The sequence below is a fragment of the Muntiacus reevesi genome, chromosome 22 (assembly GCF_963930625.1).
Source record: "Muntiacus reevesi chromosome 22, mMunRee1.1, whole genome shotgun sequence".
In the NCBI taxonomy this organism is placed as follows: Eukaryota; Metazoa; Chordata; class Mammalia; order Artiodactyla; family Cervidae; genus Muntiacus; species Muntiacus reevesi.
The window spans coordinates 45177590-45205148 of record NC_089270.1 but is presented as its reverse complement, the minus strand read 5'-3'; the positions used below and the strand labels follow the sequence as shown (position 1 = coordinate 45205148).

The 27559-nt window shown below is 44.0% G+C and overlaps 1 protein-coding gene across 4 annotated transcripts in view; it reads right to left on the bottom strand.

Moving 5' to 3' along the window:
• Positions 1–27559, bottom strand: part of LNX1 (ligand of numb-protein X 1) — a 184955-nt gene that overhangs the window by 112242 nt on the left and 45154 nt on the right. For 3 of the 4 annotated variants that reach the window (XM_065913923.1, XM_065913924.1, XM_065913922.1), the window contains one exon: positions 17285–17483. The gene's annotated coding sequence lies outside the window, so the exon portion shown is untranslated. Of the gene's footprint in view, positions 1–17165; positions 17484–27559 lie in introns of all 4 variants that reach the window. The other variant, XM_065913925.1, reaches the window with a different exon arrangement.

The window sequence follows — 27559 nt, the reverse complement described above, 5'->3', positions numbered from 1 at the left end:
CCGGACTAGATACTATGAAATCCCTTTCAGAAACAGAGTCCTAAGGTTCTGCACTAATATAATAGAGGTGTTTTCTTGAAGTATTTTAGGGTGGTTGGCTTTGGGGAAATTTTTTTTTCTGGGGCCTATATATATATGTATATATATGACTATGTTATTTAATCCTTACAAATCCCCAGGGATTTTGTTTTTAATTTAACAGATGAGGAAACTGGGTGTAGTAGGTAAGTAACTTGCCAGTTACACCAAAAAAGAATGAACCAGCAGGGGCTCATAACTCCTTACTGCTCTTCACATTATTGCTACTTTTCTTCCAGCATCTGTCTAGGAACAGTCAGGATCCCAAAAAAGTAAAAAGGAAAGTGAAAGTCACTCAGTCATGTCCGACTCTTTGAGATCCCATAGAATTCTCTAGGCCGGAGTACTGGACTGGGTAGCCTTTCCCTTCTCCAGGGGATCCTTCCAACCCAGGGACTGAACCCAGGTCTCCCACATTGCAGGCAGATTGTTTACCATCTGAGCCATAAGGGAAGCCCAAGAATACTGGAGCAGGTAGCCTATCCCTTCTCCAGCGGATCTTCCCGACCCAGGAATTGAACCAAATAAAAGAGCCCCAGGAAATTATAAAGTTAAAAATCCCTGTAGGCCCCATTGCAGATGGAGTTTTCCAAGATCTCAGGATAAAAAGATTCTTTGACTTTACTGAGTGCTAAAATGCCTAAGACAGGGTCAGTGGATTGGAGTAAGCAAAAATGGCAGGTTTTAGCTCCAACACCAATTTGTTTTTCTTTTCATTCTTTTTTATCTGAGAGCAATTTGAATTCCCTGGCACTTACTCTTGTGAGTAAACCAGATTCTTCATATAATATTAATGTAAACACTGCTGTATATATTTTTCAACTTTGCTTTAGACTAAATAAAGCCCATATGAATAGACACAGATTATGAGAGAATTGGCTAAAAAAGCAGTTTGGGTTCCAAAAAAAGAAATAGGTAGACTTTTAAAAGTACGATTAATATAATTTACTTGATGTTTCTTATTTCCAGTTTACATCTTATAAATACGTATGATGTGTCATGTTTTTGGACATATAAGTGCCTTGCTGATGAACTGAGAAGAAATTATAGAAACTCATTAAGGCTTAAAAGGCAAAATCTTTTGTCCCCTATAAGGGAGCACGAGGGTCCGTCCATACACGTTAGTCTGTATATCAGCTGTCAGCAGTCTGGTCCTAGCTGGGGTAAGGAGAAAGGGATATGCAAGGTGGCTTTTTTGCAGTTTGGAGTGAGAAAAAGCAGGAAGTAGATTTCTTCCTTGAGTATGTGTAGGGGGTTGGGGTGGATATCTTATTCTGCCTCGATACAGCACTGTTGTGACTTAGGAACCATCCTTCCTCCTTGTCTCTGAGTTGGGGTAGAATAGAAGCCTGAGGGGACGTTTACAGAGATGTGCAGTCCACCAGGGTCATGCCAGGAAGTGCCAGGAAAAATAACAATGTCCACCTCTGTTCGTCCTTAATCCCTGCTTCCTTTCCCACTACTTCATCTTGCCTGAAATCTGTCCAGAAGTTCTTCTACCTAACTTTGAAATTCTAAACATCTGTGGTTGACAACAAAGATACATTTCAGGGCAAATGTGAGTCAGCACCATCTGCAACCAAGAGGCTCATTAGAGGTTGTATGTACATTGTCACCTGCCCTGGAAAATTCAATAGACTGGGAACTTAGTAGCCTTAAGAACAGCCTTCAGGAAGGCGATTAAGAGGTGCAGACTTCCAGCTACAAAATGAAGGCGTTTCATATTTTATAAAATAATATACTCAATAATGATATAATATCTTCATGTGGTAACATATTGTAACCAGATTATTGTGGTGATCATTTTGTAATGTATAGAAATATTGAGTCACTACATGCTGCACCAGGAACTAGCATGGTGTTATACTTCAACAAACAAACTTGGGGAAAAAGAGATCATATTTGTAGTTACCAGAGTGGGGAGAGAGTTAGAGTGGGTAAATGTAGTCAAAAGACAAAAACTTCCAGTTAAAGGATAAGTAGCTACTCGGGATGTAGGCATTCCTGGTGGCTCAGTGGTGCAGAATCCGCCTGCCAATGCAGGAGACACAAGTTCAATCCCTAGATCACGAAGATCCCCTGGAAGAGGAAATGGCAACCTGCTCCAGGATTCTTGCCTGGGAAATCCTGAGGACAGAGGAGCCTGGTGAGCTACAGTCCATGGGGTCACAAAAGAGTCAGACACAACCAAGCGACTAAATAATAACAACCTATTAGGGAGGGAAAGTCTACATATTGACCAAAATTTTTTCTCTCTGGAACTCACCTAACCCCTTCATGGGTGCCATTCAGAGCATGTCTAATTCCTTAAATCCATTTCAGTTATTTGAAGACAGCCCCCAAGTCTTCCCACAGGTTCAGCAGCCTCAGGCGTGTCTGATGTTCCTTTAGGTTTCCAGACTCCAAGAGCCTGACCACACTCTTAAAGCAAGCTCTAAACCTATCAGTATACGTCCTGCAATGTATGGACAGCGTCCAAGACAGTGAAATGGGAGTAACCAACTGCTCCCATAGCCAGAGACTGCCTCTGTCTGCTTTCTTGGTGCAATACACACCTTGGCTGTTCCTGCAGTCCTGCTGGAGCTGAGCAGGGGACGTTACACTGAGCCCTGACGGAAGCTGTTAGTAATTCTTGGCCACAGAAGTGAAAAAAAATTAAGACTAATGAAGTAGAAAAGTAGATGCTTTAAAAGGCAAAAGCAAGGGCTTGGAGCAGTTTAGAAAATGCAATGATATTTACTGGCATTAGCTAGATTTCTATAAACAAAATAAAGTCCTTAATGGCTAAACAGTTCCAGTATTGGAATTCTCAGCATATAATCTGATCTGAAGAATGAATGGTATTCGGGGAATTTGGGGCTCTCCCATTTGTTTGTAAGCATTCCTTTATTTTGACAACTCTTGGTATTTTACAATATCCTGACATACATAACACAAGGGCAATGGAAACCACTTTAAAAAAATGATAAATCTGAACAATGTATGACAAAACCCACTGAAAAATAAAAAAATTAAAATAAAAAAATTTTAAAAAAAATAAATAAAAAATAAATAAATAAAAAAATGATAAATCTGAGATAATTTTTTCCATCCAGAGGACAAACATTGATGAGCTTTCACTGAAATTCACTATTAATGAAAAAATGAAAATAGGGCCAAGGGCAGCTGATGAAGGGGCAGGTGATGGAATAACCTAGAAATTCTGCATCTCCAAATGCTCTGTACCTCTTCCTGTCCAGCTGCTTTAAAAAAGAAGATGCACACGTGCTTGAGAAGGAAAGTGTACCTAAGGAGGCTTACCAGTCAGTCACCTTGGAACATTAGGCTTCTCCATTTATCTGCCAGAAAGCATTGCTTATAGAAAGTTCCTACTTAGCCTATGACAATCACAGAAAAAAATCCACTGAAGACATCCCTAAATAACAGATACACTCATCCCACCAGAGCTACGTGGTCCACGTTGCAATATGCAGTATGTGCTTAGTCACTCAGTCATGTCTGTCTCTTGCAACCCCATGGTCTGTAGCCCGCCAGACTCCTTTATCCATGGGGTATTTTTCCAGGCAAGAATACTGGAGTGGATTGCTGTTTCCTCCTCCAAGGGATCTTCCCGACCCAGAGATCAAACCCATGTCTCATATCTCCTGCATTGCAAGCGAATTCTTTACCACTGAGCCATGGAGGAAGTCCCTATGTTGCAGCCTAAGGCCAAAGGAGATATGAGTCTTGACAATACATATGTATTTTTTAATGGTTAATTTCCCCTAGATCATTAAGAGAGTTGAAAAAACATGGGAAACATGAAAAACACATATATTAAATGTACAATATTATTTTAAGTATTTTATTTTACTAAAAACAAAAATTTTTCCGCATAGTTTCACTTTCCTGGCTTTAAAGGAAGCAAGCCCAGCAATACTATTTTCAAAAATCTACCTATTCTTTTGTCTGATTTTCAACTGAGGAAACTGCTGTTTGACAATTTCTTTTGACTAAGTGATAACCTTAAATAATCTTTAGATAACTTGAGCTACTGATTCTTGTATTTATTTAAATGTTAATTGTTTGTTCATCATGGATTTTTGCATTAATTTTGGTTTATTAAAATAATGCATTAAAATAGTACTTATCACAATTACCAGGGTTTGGGGGGGTCCCCTTAAAATTAACACCCAGAGGTAAGTGCTGCATTTGCCTCACCGACCCATGGCCCTGTCACTGTTGTTATTTCAGAGACTCAGGTAGAGACAGCTGTGTGTTGAGGCCATCGTTAGGATTCAGCTCTGCTTCCAACCACCTCTGTGGGTCTCAATATTTTCCTTGTACCTGCCCTGATTCCCAGTCAGGTGCAATGGCAAAAGCAAAGAATTACAACCTTGTCACAGGTGCACCACTAAATTTTAACCAAGGTCTAAATTGATCTGACTGGTCGTTGTATTGATACATGCTTGATAGAGGCACCAGGTGAGCAATCTGCTGACGGGTTCATGAGGCAGGAGGAAGAACTTTCTTCAAATGAGAGGAAGAAAATGTAACCTAAGGCCAGGTCCCCAAAACAATCACAAAACAACTGAATCCTGAAAGAGCTTTGTTTTGTGGGTATATAAGAGAGCCCATTCAAGTAATAGAAACAGTTCATTCAAGGAAGGACACTGTATGAACTGTTGCTACGCAAACAATGTAACACTTGGCCCTACTTGGGGGAGAGATAAATTAGGAGGTTGGGATTAACACATATGCACCACTATATATAGGACAGATAACCAACAAGGATCTACTGTGTAGCACAAGGAACTATATTGAATATTTTTAATAACCTATAAGGTAAAAGAACCTGAGGAAGAATATACATATATATATATAAAACTGAATCACTGTGTTATATACCTAAAACTAACATGACATTGTGATTCAACTACACTTCAACTTTAAAAAAAAAAAAAAAAGAATTAGCCTTAAAAAAAAGATGAAACTGAGCTTAAGGTTTTCCTGCTGTTGATGATGCTTTAAAATTTGGATGAAGCTCCGCAGGGCGGAATGGCTGCAGAGCTGGTTTTGAACTGGTCACTGTGGCCATGTCTCAGTACAGAGACAGTACAGATCATAGACATAGTCAGGAACATAGTCTGGAAATGTGAAGACCAGATATACACCCTCTGAGCAAAAGGGTGGGACAATGCCGATAAATTCCTGTAACACCAATGGCCTTGCCTCCCTTTCTACAATGATTATCAGTCCAACCACTGACCTGGCTCTGGCTTCAACACCTAAATTAGATTATTGGGGGAAAGAAATTGCCAAAGTCAGGGCAAACTCTATCTTTCTCTATTCAGTTCAGTTCAGTCGCTCAGCCATGTCCAATTGTTTGCAACCGCATGGACTGCAGCATGCCAGGCCTCCCTGTCCATCACCAGCTCCTGCAGTTTACTCAAACTTATGTTCATTGAGTCAGTGATGCTATCCAACCACCTCATCCTCTGTTGTCCGCTTCTCCTCCTGCCCTCAATCTTTCCCAGCATCAGGGTCTTTTCAAATGAGTCAGTACTTCCCATCAGGTGACCAAAGTATTGGAGCATCAGTCCTTCCAATGAATATTCAGAACTGATTTCCTTTAGGATAGACTGGTTGGATCTCTTTGCAGTCCAAGGGACTCTCAAGAATCATCTCCAACACCACAGTTCAAAAGCATCAATTCTTCGGCACTCAGCTTTCTTTCTAGTCCAACTCTCACATCCATACATGACCACTGGAAAAACCATAGCTTTGACTAGATGGACCTTTGTTGGCAAAGTAATGTCTCTGCTTTTTAATATGCTATCTAGGTTGGTCATAGCTTTTCTTCCAAGGAGCAGTGCCTTTTAATTTCATGGCTGCAGTCACCATCTGCGGTGATTCTTGGGAGCCCCCCAAAATAAAGTCTGTCACTGTTTCCATTGTTTCCCCATCTATTTGCCATGAAGTGATGGGACCAGATGTCATGATCTTAGTTTTCTGAATGTTGAGTTTTAAGCCAGCTTTTTCACTCTCCTCTTTCACTTTCATCAAAGGCTCTTTAGTTCTTCACTTTCTGCCATAGGGTGGTGTCATCTGAATATCTGAGGTTATTGCTATTTCTCCTGGCAATCTTGATTCCAGCTTGTGTTTCATCCAGCCCAGCATTTCTCATGATGTACTCTGCATATAAGTTAAATAAGCAGGGTGACAATATACAGCCTTGATGTTCTCCTTTCCCAATTTGGAACCAGTCTGTTGTTCCATGTCCAGTTCTAACTATTGCTTCCTGACCTGCATACAGGTTTATCAAGAGCCAGGTCAGGTGGTCTGGTATTCCCATCTGTTTAAGAATTTTCCACAGTTTGTTGTGATCCACACAGTCAAAGTCTTTGGCATAGTCAGTCAAGAAGAAGTAGACGATTTTTCTGGAACTCTCTTGCTTTTTCAGTGATCCAACAGATGTTGGCAATTTGATCTCTGGTTCCTCTACCTTTTCTAAAACCAGCTTGAACATCTGGAAGTTCACGGTTCACATATTATTGAAGCCTGGCATGGAGAATTTTGAGCATTGCTTTACTAGCATGTGAGATGAGTGCAATTTTGTGGTGGTTTGAGCATTCTTTGGCATTGCCTTTCTTTGGGATTGAAATGAAAACTGACCTTTTCCAGTCCTGTGGCCACTGCTGAGTTTTACAAATTTGCCAGCATATTGAGTGTAGCCCTTTCACAGCATCGTCGTTTAGGATTTGAAATAGCTCAACTGGAATTCTATCACCTCCACTAGCTTTGTTTATAGTGATGCTTCCTAAGGCCCACTTGACTTCACATTCCAGGATGTCTGACTCTAGGTGAGTGATTATAGCATCTTGATTATCTGGGTCATGAAGATCTTTTTTGGCTAGTTCTTCTGTGTATTCTTGCCACCTCTTCTTAATATCTTCTAGGTATTAAGAGGGTTAGGTTAGGTCCATACCATTTCTGTCCTTTATTGTGCCCATCTTTGCATGAAATGTTCCCTTGGTATCTCTAATTTTCTTGAAGAGATCTCTAGTCTTTTCCATTCTGTTGTGTTCCTCTATTTCTTTGCACTGATCACTGAGGAAGACTTTCTTATCTCTCCTTGCTATTCTTTGGAACTCTGCATTCAAATGGGTATATCTTTCCTTTCCTCCTTTGCTTTTTGCTTCTCTTCATTTCACAGCTATTTGTAAGGCCTCCTAAGACAACCATTTTGCCTTTTTGCATTTCTTTTTCTTAGAGATGGTCTTGACTCCTGCCTCCTGTACAATGTTATGAACCTCTGACCATAGTTCTTCAGGCACTCTGTCTATCAGATCTAATCTCTTGAATCCATTTGTCACTTCCACTGTATAATCATAAGGGATTTGATTTAGGTCATACCTGAATGGTCTAGTGGTTATCCCTACTCTCTTCAGTTTAAGTCTGAATTTGGCAATAAGGGTTCATGATCTGCGCCACAGTCAGCTCCCGGTCTTGTTTTTGCTGACTCTATAGAGTTTCTCCATCTTTGGCTGCAAAGAATATAATCAATCTGATTTTGGTATTGACCATCTGGTGACGTCCATGTGTAGAGTCTTCTCTTGTGTTGTTGGAAGAGGGTGTTTGGTATGACCAGTGCATTCTCTTGGCAAAACTCTATTATTGCCTTGCTTCATTCTTTCTCTATTAAACAATGTAAATTTATAGTTACATGTTAAATTATGGATAAACTGTGTGAGACTTGCAGGTATCAAAGTGCCATCATTTTTTTTTTTATAAATACCAACTTTGAATTAAGATATATAAGAGGCCAGACAAATGCTCTGGGGGCTATACCTTAACTTACATTTGTAGTGGGGAGAAATTAGGGGCTTTAATGGGCTTCCCTGCTGGCTCAGAAACATGACTGAAGCAACTTAGCACACTGGTGACCCAGATGGTAAAAAATGTGCCTGTAATGCAGGAGATCTGGGTTCAGTCCCTGGGTCAGAAAGATGCCATGGAGAAGGGCATGGCAACCCACCCCAGTATTCTTGCTTGGATAATTCCATGGACAGAGAAGCGTGACGGGCTACAGTACATGGGATTGCAAAGAGATAGACACGACTAAGTGACTTACACTTCCGTTTCCAGGTACTTTAGTGATCTGAATAAAAATAGTCATGCACCGGTAAAAACTATCTTCAAACCAAGAACCTGGGTTGGAAGTGGAGGTGGGGAGACGGGGGCACCATATGCATTGCAAGGGAAAGAGAGGGGACAGAGGGAGGGCAGGTGTGTACGGGCTACATAGGTCAGGGTTAGCTCTGCTCCTACTTAATATCTAAATCACCAGTCTCTAAGAGAGAGTAATTCATTAACGCAGTCTGTAAATGACACCTGTCTGTAGAGTGCTGCCAACACTATAAAAGACAGAAAAAAATACAAATGATCTTTAAAGAGGTTGAAATATAGTCAGGAAATTAAAGGAAAATTGAACTAAAAGGAGAACATGTGATATATCTGGAGTCAATAACTGAGAAGATGTTCAGAAAGTGGGAAAAACAAGGGGAGTGTTAAATGAGAAGAAATTCAAGTTTTAGAAGTCAGTGATGGACTTTCACCAGCTCCTCTTGCAGAGGAGCTTTGTCTATCTTGTCAGAAAACTTTACTGCCTTTCCCCTGGGGTGTCAGGGCACACCTTTCAAACTTGGGTTTGTTTGTAAGAACTCTGGCCCATAAAAGACATCCTTCCCCTTCCTGGTCTACCAACATACTGAGATGGAACTGACCCCTGCCAACAGCAAAATCTAGGCTGAATATTCTGCATTGACCAGCGGCTCATGGCCCTTGCAGTCAGTTGCCACAGGGTCCTGGGCAGGGCTGATGTCAGATGAGAAGTATGGTGAGGAAGCAGACTGGCCTTCTTACACTCACGGCTGAAAAACATATTTGTACTGCGCTGTGCTTAGTTGCTCAGTTGTGTCTGACCCTTTGTGACCCCGTGGACCACAGCCCGCCAGGCTCCGCTGTCCCTGGGGATTCTCTAGGCAAGAACACTGGAGTGGGTTGCCATGCCGTCCTCCAGGGAATCTTCCCAACCTAGGGATTGAACCCAGGTCTCCTGCATTGCAGGTGGATTCTTAACCATCTGAACCACCATGGAAGCCCAAGGATACTGGAGTGGGTAGCCTAAACCTACTTAGGAAATGCTTTTTTTTTTTTTAAACATATAACCAAGGTTTAAGGAAGAAAGGACAAGGTAGAGGAAGATATTTAAGTACTCAACATTTCTCTACTGTTTCAATTCTACAGTATTTACCTCTTACGTGCCTGACACTTGTCTGCATTTCTGTGGGAGTTCCCATAGCAATTCAATTTCATCCTCAATGAGTTTGTCTAATTAAGAAAATGGAGCTTTCATATAAAAATAAACAAACAAACCAACTTAAAACAGTGTAAGAAAACACACAATAAGTATTGTCCTCCAAAACAGGAGCCAGGGACCAGTGTGGAGGAAAAGAGTGAGGAAGCAGTGTGGTGTGGCTCAGAACAGTCAAGGAAAGTTCTTGGAACAGATTGTCCTCAGGGAGGGTCAGGAAAGATAAATGAAATTTGGGCAAGTTGGAAGAAATCCAGGCAGAAGGAAGAAACTGAGCAAATTCTTCAAGGAAAAGGAATCCACCCTCTGGTGTCTGGTGTTCCCACGTGACTGAGATTTTAAAATTATTAAGAAGTCACAGGGATTTGAGTTGGGTGATGATCTTAGATTCTCACCAAGAGCAAGAATCCTCTTTATGACATGTTGGGGGATGATCTACTGGCTTCTGTTAGAAACATCTCCAATGGTGGACTCAGGGTTGAGTGGAGGAATCACTTCCTTAGCCAGAAATACCACCTATCTGTTAAAGCAACCTAGGATTACCGTCACTGATTTGTTTTTGTAGATTCATCATACTAGTGACTGAAAAGGTTCAGCAGGTCTTTAGCATATAAAACACTTAACAATTGTATTTTGAACTTTGAACATAGGAATAAATAATGGTAGTGGTGAAGGCTGCCAATTCTGTTTCTCCATGCCTGTACTTTGCCCAATATTTCAATCTCCAAGTAGATAAGGAATTTCATCATAAGAAATGGGAGGGGCCAATGTATAGGAATGTCCCTCCCAAAGATATGCCCACATCCTAACTCCTAGTACCTGAGAGTGTGACCTTATTAGAAAAATGGTCTTGTTTTTGATGATAAACGTAAGTTAAAGATCTTGAAATGAGATCACCCTGGATTTTCTGATTTAACCCCAAATCCAATGACAAGTGTCTTTTTAGAGACAGAGGAAGAGAAGACACGGGGAAGATGGTGATGGGGAGACAGAGAAGGCACGGGGAGACGATGATGGGGAGACAGAGAAGGCACGGGGAGACGGTGATGGGGAGACAGAGAAGGCACGGGGAGACGGTGATGGGGAGACAGAGAAGGCATGGGGAGACGGTGATGGGGAGACAGAGAAGGCACAGAGGAGACGGTGATGTGGAGACAGAGAAGGCACGGGGAGACGATGATGTGGAGACAGAGAAGGCACGGGGAGACGGTGATGTGGAGACAGAGAAGGCACGGGGAGACGGTGATGTGGAGACAGAGAAGGCACGGGGAGACGGTGATGTGGAGACAGAGAAGGCACGGGGAGACGGTGATGTGGAGACAGAGAAGGCACGGGGAGACGGTGATGGGGAGACAGAGAAGGCACGGGGAGACGGTGATGGGGAGACAGAGAAGGCACGGGGAGACGGTGATGGGGAGACAGAGAAGGCACAGAGGAGACGGTGATGTGGAGACAGAGAAGGCACGGGGAGACGATGATGTGGAGACAGAGAAGGCACGGGGAGACGGTGATGTGGAGACAGAGAAGGCACGGGGAGACGGTGATGTGGAGACAGAGAAGGCACGGGGAGACGGTGATGTGGAGACAGAGAAGGCACGGGGAGACGGTGATGTGGAGACAGAGAAGGCACGGGGAGACGGTGATGTGGAGACAGAGAAGGCACGGGGAGACGGTGATGTGGAGACAGAGAAGGCACGGGGAGACGGTGATGTGGAGACAGAGAAGGCACGGGGAGACGGTGATGTGGAGACAGAGAAGGCACGGGGAGACGGTGATGTGGAGACAGAGAAGGCACGGGGAGACGGTGATGTGGAGACAGAGAAGGCACGGGGAGACGGTGATGTGGAGACAGAGAAGGCACGGGGAGACGGTGATGTGGAGACAGAGAAGGCACGGGGAGACGGTGATGTGGAGACAGAGAAGGCACAGGGAGACGGTGATGTGGAGACAGAGAAGGCACGGGGAGATGGTGATGTGGAGACAGAGAAGGCACAGGGAGACGGGGATGGGGAGACAGGGAAGGCACGGGGGAGATGGTGATGGGGAGACGGTGATGTGGAGACCGAGGTTGGAATGAAGCAGCCACAAGCCTGGGGCACCAGGAGGCATGGAAGCTGAAAGAGGCAAAGAAGGATCCTTTTCTGGAGCTTCCAGTGGAGGCAGGGCTCTGCCAATGCCTTGATTTCAGACTTCTAGCTTCCAGAATTGTGAGGAAATAAACTCATGTTGTTTTGAGATGCCAAGTGTGTGGTAATTCATTACTGCAGCAATCGGAAATGAATACAGGGCTCTGTATGCCCAGAAGGGGATACACATTCCCCATGATCTTTTCCAATGCTTCTCTACAGGATTTAGGGACAATATTGTGAGTGGCAGCCATTTAGACATCTATTAATACATACTTCTGGATAGCAGTTCTGCTCTAGTATAAAAGCCTAATTTTCTTTTAATCCATAGCTAAGCAAGAACACAGATGTCTCCAGAGATGACTGTTAAACCACATTTCTAGGGCTCCAAGGGAGAGAAAAGAACTACAGGTAGAATAGCCGAATTTGTGCATGTGTTGTGGAAGGCATAAGACAAGCATAATGATAATAGTTAATGAGGAATCTGAAAACACCAGATGACTCATGTGTTAACGTGAGTATGCTGGAGCCCAAACATGTAGTATACTATTCAAAAAAGGCCACGTGACTGAGAGCAGTCATAAGCAAGTTATGTAAATCATCTCAACAGATAGCAATGACATATTTAGACCTCACCATCATATGTGTGTTATTGCCACGCTCCATGCCAAGAAGCTATTAAAGAAAATTCTTGTAGAGTTTCCACTCTGCTATTGGTGAAGTCTTTTCTGTCCCTGTGACAAATGCATCAAACATAAGAAGCAACTAAGAGTCACTGGAAAATAATGGTGGAAGTGAAGTCCACACATTCTAAGTCACATATTAATGATATATATTTAAAAAATCTCTGGTTAATTGGGGCAGAACTTAGCCACTGACAGAAGCGTGTCGTCAATCCACCATGTCAAAGTGTGGCTCCCTAAACCTGAGGGAGGGTAGGGGAGGGGACGAGGTATTCTTCTGGAAAGGCAGACCCAGCAGGGCAGGGTGAAGAGAACAGGAGTAGAAAACCACAAATCTCAAATTTGGGGGTCATCTTGTCTCTCCTCTACTTGAATCCCAGGAATCCCTTCTCTCCCCTCTTTTTTAGATTATATTTTATAATGTAAAATTAAATATTTTTGTAATGTAAAATAATGTAAATATTTTGTAAATGTAAAATAATTATTATTAGTTAATGAGCAGTTCACTAAGTGCAAGATACTATGTTGGACACTTTTCATGTATTTTCTCAGTTAATCTTTAGAATGACCCTATGAGATCAGTGATTAAATCCTTATTGTACAGATGAGCGGTATGTGCTGCTAAAGAGATGCAAATCTTCTTTGTCATTCATTCATCCAGTAAACATGTGAAGTTGCTCAGTCATGTCCGACTCTTTGGGACTCCATGGACTGTAGCCTACCAGGTTCTTCCATCCATGGGATTTTACAGGCAAGAATACTGGAGTGGGTTGTCATTGTACTAGGTACTAAATACATAAATACTTATAAATATGTAAAACAATCACCTTCAGACAGGGAACTCACTGCCCTACAAGACAGTCTACTGGATTTTTAGACAACCCTAATTCTTAGAAAGTTCTGCCTTATGTTGATCTGAAATATATCTGTGGGTAAGCAACAGGTCATTGTGTTGTCCTCATCTTAGAACCAAAGGAGAGGAAAACATGAATGGAAGATGTTTATAGAGGAGAATCAACATTTTCTGTTTCTTATTTCAGCTCGGTGCAGTTTTTGTGATTTGCAATTTGCATGTCTTTCATGTAAACCTTTATTCTTTGGAGATAATAGATGGTTAAATCCTATTAACCCAGAAAGAGTGATGTAGTCTTCCTTCCAAACGGTTTTGAAAAGCCCATGTTATTTAGAGACCCTGTCAGAGAACAATAAATTTGCCACCCACATAAAAGTGAGTCTATGCGTTGCCAGCACACAAATATCAGGACGAGTTATGTACACCAGAGAGTCCACAAATGCTGAGGCAAGGGGGAGGATACCTTTTAGAGTATCTCTCATAAGTCCCCTCTCGGCAGCATTGCACAGAACGGCCTTTTAAGTAGTCAGAATCCTAGCAGACCTTATCTTCTCTACTTTAAGTGAGGACTTCAAGTCTAAAAAGGAGATGCTGGAAGCCAGGAATCACCATTCCAGGAAATCCCACTGTTAATTTGCATCGCAGAATCCTACTACCCACAGTTCTGCAAAGGACCAGGCATTTCAGCTGACAGCACCTCTAGCTTGAAACTCCAAGATAAATAAGATATCAATAATCTTTGTTACCAGATTCTCCTTCTAAGCCTTTGGGGGCCTTTTGGGAAATCTGTTTTGCTCAGAGAGTCTTTGGTTCTCAATTTACTACTGTTTCAATCATTATTATACCCAAACTGTAGCATGACCCAGGAAGTCTAGCTATATCCAATATAATAATTGTTTCCTCTAATGCTACAGAATTTAACACTTATTGAGTGCTTTCTATATAGCAGGCACTTTATGTGAAACCATTTCAGTTATTCCTCACAGTAGCACTGGGTTTGGTAAGTATTCTGTTTTCCAGATGATGAAACTGAGACAAAGAGATATTCAATTACTGATTTAGTTTGATAATTACCTGATGGAACTGGCCCAGATCTGACTGATTCTAGCCACTATGCCTTCCTTTCAAGAAAATAATAGTTGACATTGTGCCAAGGACTGTTCTAAGCACTTTAAACATTTCAATCATTTCAGCTTCACAATTTTCTTAATAGCTGAGGTAAAGTGAGGTTAAATAACCCATCCCAGGTTACAAGGCTAGTAGGAGGTGGAGATGGGTGTTGAACTCAGGGAGACTGGTGGCAAAGAACAGGCCACTGTTCTAATGCAGTAGCACCATTCCACCTAGAATTCAATAAATAAGACTAATATTTCCTAGTGAGGCATGTGACCACTCCCCTGCAGTCAACCTGACCTACTCACATAGGTGCACCGCCCATCCAGCTTCTGTTATGGGGCCTGGCGATGTGAAACACTGACGTCCCTTTCGCGGGAAAAGGTAAATATGGAAACTGATGGATGGGGAGGTTGAGGTGTGTCTCCAGGTTCCACTGAGCAAGCTAGTAATCAGTTCAAGGTTGTGAACCCCTGATCTCAACCCACTAGGCGGTTACCTTGCTCTTGATGATGAAAAGGGACGTTATCTTTTCAGGATAAGATGAGACCTGGAGAAGCTCCCAGGGCACTGGGAACACGCCTGCCCTCACGCAATGGCTCAAGGTCATCAAAGGGCACATGACGGTCTACTAAGGGGTGATCATATCCGCAAGACCTCCCGGTTCCCCTTTCTCAGCCCAGGGCGGGCTCCTCCTCCCAGGGACTTAGCCCTGCCTCTCACCAGGCTGCAGCCGAGGGTGTTTACCTGCAAGACCGGAGGAGACCAAGCACCAGTCTGCCCTGGAGATCACACAATTGAAAGCAGAGAGGGCTGTCTGCCAAGTCAGACTGCACAAATGCGGACAGAATGTTTCCCCCGAAAGCCTGCAGAGGACCACATTTTGTGGGGCTGTTGTACAGGGATGAGAGTCTCGAGGAGCAAAAAGGCAGGAGTGACAACATGGCTAGCAGCTCTTAAAGCTGGCCTGGGAGAACGGCAGAAACCAGTCTGCCTGGCCCATTTAAAGACACAGTTTAAGCATTTTCCTCCCTCCTGCTTGCTTCCTTTCTCTGCACTGTGAACATCAGTGTGAATTACTTACAACTAATAACCATAACAAGAACTATCAGGGATCCTGACAATTGCAACCACATTAGACCTTTTGTCTCAGAAAGGTCAGACTATTTCCTCTAGCAATCCAGATAAATACCCTCAGGAAGGCTGGATCTAGCCTTTGCTTGGCACCCACTTGACACCAGGCAGTGGCCACTAGCTGCTCTGTATATGTTACCTCATGTACTTCTCAGGACCATCTTATATTGTTGGGATTATTAGTTCTCGCTTTACTGATGAAGAAACAGGGACTGAGAGAAGTAATATGAGGAAGATGTAAATGGAAGAGGCTGTACAGTTTTCAATCAAGCCATTTTACACCTAACCAAGGGATGGAGTTACTACAGGAAGGGAACCACTATGGATCTTCTCATCCCTGTGAGCAAAACTCTTGTACACACTAGCCAAGATACCAGTTGCATTCTAAATCACCTGACTCGGAATTCCAGTCTCTGTAATTTTTTTTTCTTTCTTATATCTGGGGGTGTAGTATCCATAGCTTTGTTCCTTTGATAGTCAGGAGCCCTGACATATAGTGATAAAACGATTGGTTTAATCATACATTGCCTACTATGCAGAGACCTAGTGAACCACGGCCCATAGAGGGAAGGAAATGTCGTGGAGAGGTTTGTGACTTTAAGGACACAATTCTACCCAGAAGATTTAGGATCTAAGAGATCTTTTTCTCTCTTGTGCTGACAAAACTCTGAATCAAGTGAGGCTATTAGTGAAGGACAAGCAGCCACCACCCAAACAGAAGGCTCAGGGGAGAAGGGCAGACTCAGAGGTCAGCTGAGGGGCAACGCAAGCCTCCGAGGAGTGAGAGCGACTGGCAACACGCGCGAGGCGGCGTCTCCGGGGAGAAGCAAGCATCTGAGACTAAAGTGTTCTCAATTCGTGTCAATTTATACTCTAGGAGAACTGACATGTACTTTGAATTTCTGGGTGGATGAATATGAATATTTATAGGAATAGGAATATTCCTAACAGATGATTCCCTGGCTAACTGAAATCTCAGAAAAATAGCCCATGAAGAAATCCAGGATGAAATGCCTCCCTCACAGGTGGACTTTTCTCCCCATTTTCTAGCTCATCCCAGTAGGGAGCCGGGTTTGGAGATGGTTTCTTTTCCTCTAACAACAGTATTGGGTGGAGAGTGTGTGTGGCTCCTGGACCATCCAGAACAGAAGTGCTAACAGTCTGTGTGGTCAGGATTAAGAAAACAAAATGGATCCTAGAGGTAAAATTACTCAAGAAAGAAAGGTCCTGGCAGAACAATCTCCTTGGTATATTTGCAAAGAAAAGGTAGAGAGGAAAAAAAAAATGGAAGAGTTCCAAAAAATTACGTATCAGACCTGAATTTATATTCTTGTAAACACTGAGGAAATGATCTTTACTTTAGCCAAAGGTCAGCAGGCAGCCAACTCAGGGTCTGAATGTAAACAATTCTAATCCAAGTCTGTGAAGCAGTTTTAAAAAGAATAAAGGACAAAGAAAACAGTAGACTTCTCTAGAGAAGAAAGAGGGAAGAAGACTGGAGTGCAGGCTTCTGAGTAAGGGCAATAGAATTTACCTGCCGGAGGAACAGATTTTCAGAGGGGGGCAGGGGGGGGAATAATTAAGGTCATCTCACAGGTTTAGATGGAAATTGCCTCTGGTGAACGCCGAAAGCAAGGGAAAATAAGTCAGCTCTGATTTCAGCCCCCTCCCAACACAGACTATACAGGTCTGCATATTGAAGTTTCAAAAAAAAGTATCCACTCCACCTCAGAGTTTAAAAATAATAATAATCAGTTCAACTTCCCAGACAAGCAGAGGCTGGATTAATGATTAAGAGAAACCAAAAGGATTAAATATCTGACCTGGGAGAATTTTTCTCTGCATCCAAAATGTCTAAGGCATCTCTTTCCTTTCAAAAAGAACTTCTCCCTCTGGGACAAACACCCAGGGCTAAACCACTCAGCTTCTATTTTTCACTCACATTCTTCCTTCAGATCCGTCGGGGGTCCACGGTCTAAACGTCCAGGGAGGAACAAGCAGGGTTTCAGCTCACCTTTCCAAGTGCTGCCCGGGGCTCTCCAAGAGGCAGCACCCCAGCGGTTCTCACGCCTGTGGCTGAGTCCAACAACTCCCTGGGCTGCCCCAGCAGTAACCGGCCTCCACCGCCGTCCCACAGGTGCCTAGAGGAAGGAGGAGGCCATTGGTCGGTGGGGACCAGGAACTGTGTGACATCACAGGAGCCTCGGCAGATAAAACATTGCTGGGACCTTAGTTATCGAAACAGTCAGTAGGCCCCGCCCACCTGTCATTCACCTGAATACCTGCGAGCAGGTAGGTGGCGTCTCTGGGTGGACAAATGAATCAGTTCAAGCAATTTGCCCACTGGAATTTACTTTCTTTCCTGAGCAGGGCATGTGTCCAGCCCCAAGGACAGATCTGAATTTCTATGCCTGGTTGCTTCCTGGGCCCCTCCTCCCACCCCCTTCCAAAAGTTGCCTATAATAGAGTTAAAAAGAAAGTTTATTTACTTTTATCATTTTAGCAACTTTCAAAAAATTGAAGTATAGTTGATTTGCAATGTTATTTTAGTCTCTATATTTTATTCCATTTGAAGTTCTTAAAAATCACAGCCATATTTCCCTGTGCTGTACAATATATCTTTTTTCCTTATTTATTTTCTATATACTGGCCTCTTAGTCCCCTACACTTAGGGCTTCCCTGGTGGCTCAGACGGTAAAGAATCCGCCTGCAATGCAGGAGACTGGGTTCCATCCCTAGGTTGGGAAGGTCCCCTGGAGAAGGGAATGGCTATCTAATCCAGTATCTGGCCTGGAGAATTCCATGGACAGAGGAGCCTGGCAGACTACAGTCCATGGGGTTGCAAGGAGTCTGACATGACTGGTTGGACACGGCTGAGTGACTTTCACTTTTCCCCTACCCCATCTTGCCCCTCCCCTTTTCCCTCTCCCACTGGTCATCTCCCACTGGTTTGTTCTCTCTGAACCTGTTCGTTTATCTTTTAGATTCCACATGTGATAACCTAGGATATTTAAATACAGAAACAGACAGTCACTTAATGAGCATGAAAAGGAACTGTGTGAAGACTGAATGCTTGGAAAATATCTGAGATTTATTCCTGAATGCTTTTCTGAATGTCATCCATTTGGATCCCAAGTGCTTCTCTGTTCAGATTTAGTAAGTGAGAGGTGACGATTCAAATTCATTAAAAAAAAATCCAAATATGATGTTTCTTAGCAGTTTCAGAGTCAAGTTTTCAAACACCCCCCCACCCCCTGCCCCAGCAATTTATCCCATATTTGGGAGTTTGTGAAACTTCAGTCACTTCCTAGCTCCCCGGTCTGGTAGCGAGAAGTCACACGGAGGTTATAGTTCATTGCAGACCTGCAATTAGGAGCAATTTACATGATTCAGATTGGAATGATAGTACAGTAATAAAGTGGCGTTGTCAGCTGGTTAGAGCCAGGACGGAGGAGTCAGGGTTATTTCTGTCCCAAGCGTGGTGTGTGACCCTGGGCAAGTCACTGTGTTGCCTCAGCTTTTCCATCAGCAAAAGACAGGAACCCTACAACTCAGCCGGCGCTGCAGCAGCACCTGTGAGGTATTGCGGCTGCCTCTTAAACCTTCTGGCATCTTTCGAAGGATTGTTAACAGCTTCTATCATTGCATTTTAACGTCGTGTATTTCTATGGCCCCAGTCCAGCATCTCTCGACAATTTATTCACTCTCTGGAATGTACTACCTGGGGAACACGTGGGTTCTCCCTCCGAGGTGGACGGCCTACTTGCCCAGAGAGATATACTCTATTTTTTCCCTGGAAGGAGAAAAAATGTTGAAATTCTGACTTTTCCTCTTATTCCGTCCCACTCTTCCCTCTCTCTGTTTTAAATTAACTTTTATTGGAGCAGAGTTGCTCTACAACGTTGTTAGTTTCTACTGTACCCCCTCTTCTCTTGACACTGTTAATCCTCTGATTCCACATATTCTAAAGCTGTACTTCTTCAGAGGTGTTTGGATTGGGCTGGTGGGTTGGTGTTTTGACTGAGGGGGAGGAGTGGAGGAAGAAGAATCAATAGGAGAGGGGCGGGGAGGAAGGTGTTGACTGCAGTCTTTAGTTCCCCCATTGACTGGGCGCCGCCAGTCATCTGATACCTTGTAAAACAACCAGGGGGTGAAGGAGGAAAAATTCTAGTCACAGGCCCACAGGGCAGGCTCTGCATCATTTCTTGCAGTAGAGCTGGGTCCTCTCCCAAGCTGTCCCTGGCTGCTCTAGACCACCGTCCCCACCTGGGAACTGCCTGCACTTCATAGAGAGCTGGAAGCTTAAAAAAAAATTCCCCATTCACGTTTTTATCCAATAGAAACTATGGTAGATGTGGCTACTCCTTTATTATTAACAGCGACTACATAAGAATAAGGCAGCAAATCCTTTTATATACCTGCTGGTGTTTCAGGAATAAGTACCGGTCCACCGGTTTGATACTCAACTAAGAAACACCTGCAAAACAGGCTTCTACGCTGGCTTGAGTGTCTCCCGAGACAGGAAGAGGGGTAGGGCCAGCCGCCAGCCTCATGAATCATCCAGGCCTGCCTACAGCTGCCTTCCTTGTCTGTCAATCGCCTTTGAAGGCGGCAGGTCCCACCTAGGCAGGGGGAAGCCACGAGGCTCCCCTGGCAGCTCAGAGGGTCAAGTATCTGCCTGCAGTGCTGGAGACCTGGGTTCAATCCCTGAGCTGGGCAGATCCCCTGGAAAAGGAAAGGGCAATCCCATGGACAGAGGAGCCTGGCGGGCCACAGTCCATAGGGTCTCAAAGAATAGGTCACAACTGACCAGCTAGCACTTTCACAGAAGATGTAGGAAAAGGAGGAGCAAGATTTCTGGGGAAAAGCATTTTCAGGGAGTGACAAGTCCTGAGGCTGAGGGCTTCACAGCACACAGCATTCTGCTCCTGCGGCTCCATGAGTAAAACTGAGACAAGAAGTTGAACCAGCAGGAGAGATCACGATCCATAAAACAGGAAGTGGGGCAGTGTGCAGAAGACAAAGGAAAAGCAGGCCGTTTGACTTGGCGCTCTTGGATTTAGAATAATCTTTGAAGTTTCAAAAAAACTCAGTGTGGGCTTCATTATTCCATTAGGGCTGCTGTGTTGTTATGGAAGTGTGTCTCAAATACTGGTGAAAAGATATACATAATAAAAAACCACCATTGACTAAGTGCTTAGCTGGTGCTACTCACTGTTGTGAGCACTTTTTACAACGACACTATGAGTTACGTACTATTTGTGTAGACAGTTGGAAAAGCAAGGCATAGAGATGTTGAGTACATGCCAGAGGCCAGCACAGCCAACAAGTGACAGGGCCGGAGAAGTTTCATCCGCTGGGGAAAAAATGTGGAAAGGTTTTGATTTCATGTTCCCTGGCAACTTCCTGGGCACTAATCAAAGTTCTTACCCATCCTCTATTTAGAAGGAAGTGCCTTGTAGAAGTAGCCCTGGGAAGTATAGTTTCTGGGAAGGACTGTCTCTAATTACAGAAGAATTATTAATCTGGTTTATATATTGAGTATGTAGACGGATAAGTTTATACATGTATTTGTCAGAAAACACACCAGGAAATCCATCACCCCTGAGTGCATCCTCAAAATCATATTTTGGGATCTGTCAAACCAACCCCAAGAAGGGAAAGCCAACTTGAGGGGCCCCTCCCGAGGGATCAGTTGTTACTCTCTATGACATCATTTATGGTTCTCTCTCTCTAAAACTTTAACGGCCTCTCCCTTAAATGCTGCAAATGTTATCAGAAGGGCTATAAGAGCCTAGAAGTATATACAGTTGGATATTACGAGACAATGTAAAATTAAGTTCCAATGCAACCACTACCAAGTGAGACAGTTTAGACCAGGTTTGGCAAGTACTGGACACACGCTGCTCCTATATCATTCTCATCGTTATTGCTAGAAGGCCTTCAGCTCAGAGGTAACCTAGGAATCTTCAAGACAGAGGTCCAAGCACAGCAACAGTTTCTATCCTTGACTTGAGAGTAAGCGGGAGGGATAATCAGGAAAGGATAAGATTGGTGTTGGCTGGTGTCATTAGGCAAGATTTCATGGAGAATGGAACATGAATTAGACCTTGAAGGATATGGAGAGATAGTTGAGAGGTGCAGAAAAATCCAGGCAGGGGCCTTCTCTGGTGGTTCAGTATAAGGAATCTGCCCGCCAATGTGGGAGAAATGAGTTTGATCCCTGATCCAGGGGGATCCCACATACCTTGGAGCAACTAAGATCATGTCTGCAGTAAGAGAAGTGGCCACAGTGAGAAGCCCACGTACCACAGCTAAAGTGCCCCTGATCTCTGAAACTGGAGATAAGCCTGTGCAACAATGAAGACAAAGAAAAAAAACAAAGCAGGTGGAGACAGGGGTGATCACAGCCTGTGAGTGCTGGGGAGGAAGGGGTGAGTGGAAACAAGGGGAAAGACAATGGAGTGTTCATTCTGCTGGGGTGAAGAGGAGCCATCCTCTGCTCGGCTTGCATGGGAAAGGTGGACCAGATGATACAGAACCTCAAAGGCTGACTCTTCAGGTCTTCACAGGACTTCTGGCTACTTCTCTCATGATGATTAAACAGCAAGAGGCAGAAAGAACAAAAGCAATGGAGGGAGGAAGGGAAGAAGGAAGAGAGAAAGAAGGGAAAAGGAGGGAAAGAATGAAGGAAGGGAGGAGGGAGGAAGAGAGAAGAAGAAAGAGAAAAAAAATTCAGCATCTTGGGCATGCATCATTTATTCAGAGCAGCAGTATTTTCAGAGTTGAATGAAACTTCCATGATATGCCATTTCAGCTATCTTTCTCTTTAGAGGCAAGCCTCCTTTGCAGTCAACATATCCTGTAAACTTTGTTCTCTGGAGAGACGGATGGAACGCATTAGAAGGCTCTCTGAACTCAAGGTTGGGCCTGTCCTAGTTAGGCAGCCAGCTCACTTGGGCTTTTTGATTAGTCTGAATTCTTTTATGTATCTTGACAGGGAAATCTATGGGGGAAAGGAGGTCTGTTTTCAAAGCTCTTTCCTTCTAGATCACCACAATGAAGGTTGGCATTCTCAAGGATTCTTCCTGGCAGAAAACTATTTTAAGACATTCCTGGCAAAGAACTGTTGCTAAGACAGTACCTCAAGATTCATCAGAATTACTTTGCCCCTGTTGCCTTCCTTTTTTTTCATAGCATGTTTGTAGGGTTGTCTAAGATGACTGAATGCCACAAGAAAAGTGAACAAATTCCATCTGATTTTAATAAAATGCTATATACTTTAGCTGAAAGTATATAGCATTATGAGATGGAATTGCTGTACACGTTCCATCATGTTGGCCTCAGTTTCTTTTTTGAACTAGCCTAGCTCCAAATATTTCATTGGTTAATTACAATTACTTAGCATGATATGAGTAAACAGGACCCAGAAGGGCAATTATGGAAAATAATAGTAATAATCACAAATATCAGCTGATAGGATAATTGCATCTGGTTCTGTGTATGTGGCAGAGATTGCATTTCTCTCACAAGCTCACAGCCCATGTGTTGTCTGGTTTGCAGATGAGCTGCTAGGATGCTGGATGGATTTACGGTTTGGGGGCCGACACTGCTCCGGGGTGTGGGCTTTGGAGATAAGAGGGAGTACATTAGCCATTGGAGGTGGCACATATTTTGTGAAGATTTCCTCCATGGGCCTGCAGCCAGTGCATTCTTCTTTAGTGGGGAAAAAAAAGGACTTCATTGTTGCTCCCCCTATAAATGTTACAAGGCCTATATTCCTCAACTGTAAATTTCTGTGTTTTATGACTCCATTCCTGCATAAACCAGGTGGGTTATTTAATATTTTTGCTGATGGTTGTTGATATTTTGAACGTTGTTGTGTCTGTCTTTCTTGGTTCCATCATTTGTGTGTTAGCCGCTCAGCCGTGTTCAGCTCTTTGCGACCCCATGGACTGCAGCCCTCCAGTCTCCTCTGTGCACGGGATTCTCCAGGCAAGAATACTGGAGTGGGCTGCCATGCCCTCCTCCAGGGGATCTTCCCGACCCAGGGATCGAACCCAGGTAGCCTACATTGCAGATAGATTCTTTACCATCTGAGCCATGAGGAAAGCCCAATTGACCCAATACCATATGTTGAAAGTGTAAAATGTTGCCTCCCCTTTTGAACTTTGACCTCATTCTGAGGGAGTCCATGTCCTTGTGGACGACCCCTCTACATCCTTGACCCCACCAACTCTAAGGACATTTACCTCTATTCCTCTGAAGCTGCCCATTTTCAGGACTGCTGCTTGGAGCTTCTTATCATCCAAAAATCTTTCATTTCAAAAAAAATCTGAGAATGTTACTCTCTTCTATATTCTTTTAACTGTTCCGGTTTTCCACTCCCTTACTCAAATTTTGCTTTCCTCTCTGAATGGATGGTACTCCTGGTTCTTGACTTTTGGAGCTCACCCAAGAATATCGCTCTCTTGTATTTTCACTTCGAGCTTGTCTGACCCAGATCCCACTTCCTTGCCTGCATCCTCAACTTCCCAAAGGCCTGGCAGAACCAGGGCTCCAGCCTTCTCTCTTCCTATAAGCATGAGGGTTGGAGCCACTGTATCCATACGTCTGCAATGCCAGCCTCTCTTGCTGGTCTCTTCAGCAGTCCTGGTCCACCATGTCTCGTCTCTGTGGTCAGCCCACCTATAGTCCATTTGCCTGGCCTGGCACACCAGGCTTTTCATGACCCTGGGCCCTGCCTGCCTATCATACCTCAGCAACATCTCTGTATCCTTTCCACCCACAGAATACTGCCCATGCCCCAGCCCCCATGCCCTAGTAACACTGTGTCAGAGGGGTCTGCCCTCGCCCCCCTCCGCCCTAACATTTCCACAAGAACGTGGTTTCCAAAGAAAACTCCAGCCATACTTTGCCCTTCACTCACTCTGCCCCCTGCAAGTCCTTCAGTGGAAAACTAGGAAAGAACGATGGGCCAGCTCAGCTGCACTCCTCCCTTGGCTGTCTTGGGGGTTTTCCTCTGCTGCTCCATATGCTGAGTCCTCCCAGGGCAGGCTTCTGTTTGAGAAGACATCATGCCCAGATCTGCCCGGGCTGGGTGCCTTCAAGCTCTTTTTACTTTGTTCCAGGTCTTGTTCTCCAACTTAGCTATTACCATTTGAAAGGTGATATTTTGGCCTCAGTAATTACTCTTAAATTTTTCTCTAATTATTCCAAACTCAGGTGGGAAAGGGAAGCACTGTTTGTTGAGGTCCCTCTTAGATACCCAAGAAAACCTGAATGTGGTTCCCGTAGCAACCAGGGTCTCTCACTGCTAGGCTCTGACTCACGCAACACCACCCTAACAGTTCTTATTCATCTAGCATCACCTGCACTGATGTTGTGCACTTTTAAATGCTCTCTTACAGGATCCTGGCAGAAACCCCAGGAGCTAACTCTACTTAACAGGTGAGGAGATTGAGTCTCTTAGAGGTAAAGAAACTTGTCCAAATTGCCTAGTGGGTTACAGGCAGACCCGACATTCAGGTATTTCTCCTCCCTCAGTTTGGGAAACTCCGACTCCATCTTCAGGGCTCAGCACAAGTGCCAGCACATCTCCTTTATAGAACCTCTCCTCACCTTCCCGAGCAGACATTCATTCCTGCACTGTGCTCGCTGCCTGCCCTACTCAGGCAGTGATCCTGATTGTAATTTTTAAAAGACAGTCTTCTCTCTAGACAGTCAGCTAGGGCACATGACTTCTCATAGGCCTGCAGGACCTGGCCCAGTGTCTGGAAGGAACACAGCCCAGTGCCTTCAACAGACATTAGTCAAAAGAACTAAAGATGACTGTAAAACAAGTAGATGAATGAAGGAATTCTCATTGTTAGGTTACATCTGGAAGGATCCCTTCCTTTTCCTAGGAGTCTAAGCCTATGGACTTTAGAAAGGAGACTAATTTTATTACACTTAATTTTCACAGTAATGCCACAACCTAGACCTTCATGATTCATTCATTCAGATATTCAAAAAACGTATTAAACTGTTGATGTTCTAGTCGCTGTCAAGGATGAGAAGAATCTCAGTTTTCAGGAACTCCTCATCCATGAAGAAGCAGAGTTAAAGACAGAGGATTAAAACCCAAGGTGGAGATTGCCAGGTATTCATAGAGTTACAGGAAAGAGGAAGGATGACTTGTTTTTTCTCATTTAAAAGATTTAAGTTGTTAAAAATTTCTGCCCAAATTTGCCCAACTAGTAAATGACAGTGTTTACACTGGGGTGCAGGTCCATTTTAGCGTCCGTGACCTTCCCAGGCCCACATGGCGTGGCCCTGGCCCTTTGCCAAAAAGGGGGCACATGAGAACAGGGACCCATCGTGCCTCTAGGTTCGCTTCAGAGAACCTGAGTCTTTTTGGTGGTTGTGGTTTAGTCACTTAGTCATGTCCTGCTCTTCTGATCCCATGGACTGTAGCCTGCCAGGCACCTCTGTCCATGGGATTTTCCAGGCAAGAATACTGGAGTGGGTTGCCATTTCCTTCTCCAGGGGATCTTCTTATACCTTAATGATTTTCACAAATGTAGATGTGTCTTATCTTGAGTGGGTAGAAAGACTGCACCTCAAATGTGGTCTTGGAGTTCTTGCCCACAGTCAGGATTGGCTGGTACCTTGGGAAGAACTTGAAAAAGACCTGTGCTCTCATGTGACAGTAACATCTGTAGCTATTTAGACAAATTGAAATTCCTTTCAAGTGGAATTGACAATGTTAGTAAACCTTTATTAAAGACCCTCACCTTAAACTTCATAGGCTTTCAGTGTTGCATAATTTAAATCCCACTTAATTCTACTTTCTGTATATTCAATCCTCAGTGAATAAGACCAAATGATCATTTTCTTCACAATTTCTCCTTATAATTGCTGTCTTTTATGTTGTCTAATAGAGTGCTCTGTCCAGGCCTAAGAGCCCAACTTCTTCCTGATAAAGTTAAAAATTCACAACAACTAGTGAGTCATAGACACACACCCAAAAAGACCCAATGAGAGATGGTGTGGAAAAGGCAAAAACAAGAGGCAAAGCATGCTGCTGGTCCCTTCGGGTGTTATAAGCACAGAAGAAGCCAGCTGTCTAGATGGAGAAGTGTTTTCCTTCCCAATGAACTTTTGCCTCCGTCCAAGAGAGGGCAGGTCCTCAAAAATGGCATTCACTGCCAAGAATCCTGTCCTTCAGTTCTCCAAAGTCAAATATAAGAAAGAATATCTTGAAAACCACTCACCATTAATGCAGAGATAGCTGTTAATCTTCCAACAGAATCTCAGCAAGGGGCAATTAATTTGGTTTTTCTCAAATCACAAGCAGGTAAAGATTTCCTTCTCAACTTGGACAATGAACCTGGATGATTGCCTCTCTTTTCAACCCTTCTTAGAGCTGAATTTCCCTGGGCGCCTGCCACTAAGCCACGATGAGGCATCTGGAGTAGGTAAGGGCACTTCCTTGTGGCCATAAAGCCACAACAAGGTGGAGCCACAGACAGGCTCGGGTGACGTGGACAAAGGCATCTCCATGGCCAGCCCTGGTACCTCTGGCCCTAGGAGCTGCTGCTCCTCCCAGGGCCAGCGTAGAAGCTGCACTTCCAGTCAAAGTTTAGATGATCACAGAGTAATGAATAGGGTCCCCTTCTACTCCCCCTCAGCAGTTATGAGAATGTGGAGTTGTTGTCACTGTGAACTTGTCCTCGACTCCTCCACAGCTGGGTGGCCAATCTAACCCTGCACTCCACTCAACTGTGGCCAAGAGGCCAGAGTACCGGTGAGGCAGCAGGAGCTCATTCTCTCTGGGGTGTGAGAGTGTCTGAAAGATGCCTCCAGTTAATTTTCAGATCCATTCGGCTTAGTTCCATGAACATTTATGGAGAGTTAAGAGCTAGAAGCAGTGTTAATAACCAGCCTGGGTAATAGAGGCCCTGGAACACTAAGTTCCCCATTTGCCCTGTTGTAATTTGAAGCTGTGTCAATATCAGTACTGGCCATCAGCCTAGGATGGCTAGACTGGTCCTTCCAGCTCAGCCTGTCCCCCTGAAGCAGCCTGGTGCATGTGGCAAGGGAGAGGCGGCCCTTCCAGTCCTTTCTCCCACTTTCTCTGAGTTGCCCCAGAGGCTGACAGAAAGCATGTCTTTGGCAAGTCCTGCCACAGCTGTATTCCCAGCTCCATGTTGGGTGACCCCCATTAAAGTGTCTC